This window comes from Echinops telfairi, unplaced genomic scaffold (assembly GCF_000313985.2).
Source record: "Echinops telfairi isolate 266 unplaced genomic scaffold, ASM31398v2 ScPeMD7_1935;HRSCAF=2467, whole genome shotgun sequence".
Lineage (NCBI taxonomy): Eukaryota > Metazoa > Chordata > Mammalia > Afrosoricida > Tenrecidae > Echinops > Echinops telfairi.
The window spans coordinates 1-1,303 of record NW_022105833.1 but is presented as its reverse complement, the minus strand read 5'-3'; the positions used below and the strand labels follow the sequence as shown (position 1 = coordinate 1,303).

Here is a 1,303-nt window from a genome sequence, read left to right as displayed (position 1 = left end):
GTTAGAACCAACTTGAGAGCACCTAACGAACACGGCTTATCCCAGCATGACACATACAACTTGGCCTTGGCTGCTGACCTAAAGCATTGAACCTGCCCAGTGGCACTGAAGAAGAAAGACGTGGCAGGCTACTCCCCAAAAGATGACTGCCCGGAACCTTATGGAAACCTTATGGGGCAGTTCTACCGTGTGACACAAGGGGTGTCCATGAGTGGAAGTCACCTTGAGGGCAATGGATTAAAGGTAAAGCAAGCAGGGTGGGGACATCTCTGGGGTCCTCCCCTCTTTTATTTTTTCCTACTGGTCTTTTTATTGATTAATCCAGGTATATTTTAAAAATTTTCTGTTGCATACAAAATGGCCTGCTGGAAGTTCTTTCTTCCCATAGTGCTTCAAGGCTCAAACCTCTAGCTCTTTTGTGCGTCATCACATTTCAAAGCTGTTTTACTAGCCAGATCTACGGGGAAGCTGATGGAACACTGTACTTAGGTAGGAGGCTTCTTTGTCCAGATCCTGGAGAATTTTATAGGGAAGGTGAGTAGCAGCTGCAGAGCCTTTGCTGACCTGAGCTGTCACAGTCTCCCCAAGTTGCTCTTGCGTGCAGTTGGAGATCAGATGGCCACATGAGCCACAGACTTGGACACATGCTTGGGTCCTCCCCTCTTGACAAAATGCTTTGGGGTCTTGTTGCGAGCAAATCCAACATCCTATGGAGGAGAAAGGAGGGTGGGATGCTAGCCAAGAAGTCCAGCCCTGTCGACAGTCAGAGACACCCTTGCTCTGTCCACTCTCAGTTCCAAGAAATATGAGTCCGTGTATAGGCAATGACAGGATAGCTCTTCATGGAAATCCATCCAAACTTAAAACCCATTCTAACTTCTCGGCCAGGCTCTAGGGGAGGCACTTTTAATCCCAGGGGAAATCAGAGGCAGGCCTGGGAGGCAGAATGAGGGCTGGGGCAGAATGGCTCCACTGAGGAGATAGCTATGGCAAATATTGTATTCCAGGACAGTTCCTTGATCGGTCCTCTGAGAAGTGCTGAGAATGGTGCAGGGAAAATGAGCTGTGAAAGATGAGCCGGGGAGTCTGGGTGGAGCAATTAGGCATGAATAATGAAGAATATGACCACGGGACTGTGAGCGAAGGGAACGGAGTTCACCCAACGTCATGCCACACATTTGGATACTATTGAAGGGGGAACCCGGTCCTGCAGTCCTCTGCCAAGCAAGGCATCTGAATGCATCAGTGTCTGCCTTGCTCTAAGTAACGTCAATCAACATTCCGCCTCACGTGGGGACAGTGA

General features: G+C 49.2%; 1 non-coding gene across 1 annotated transcript; it reads right to left on the bottom strand.

Annotated features, from left to right (window-relative positions):
* Positions 1–521: 521 nt before the first annotated feature.
* LOC115870544 lies at positions 522–650 on the bottom strand. Its single transcript, XR_004046773.1, has one exon. It is a non-coding gene; the product is annotated as a small nucleolar RNA SNORA44 (small nucleolar RNA).
* Positions 651–1,303: the final 653 nt, after the last annotated feature.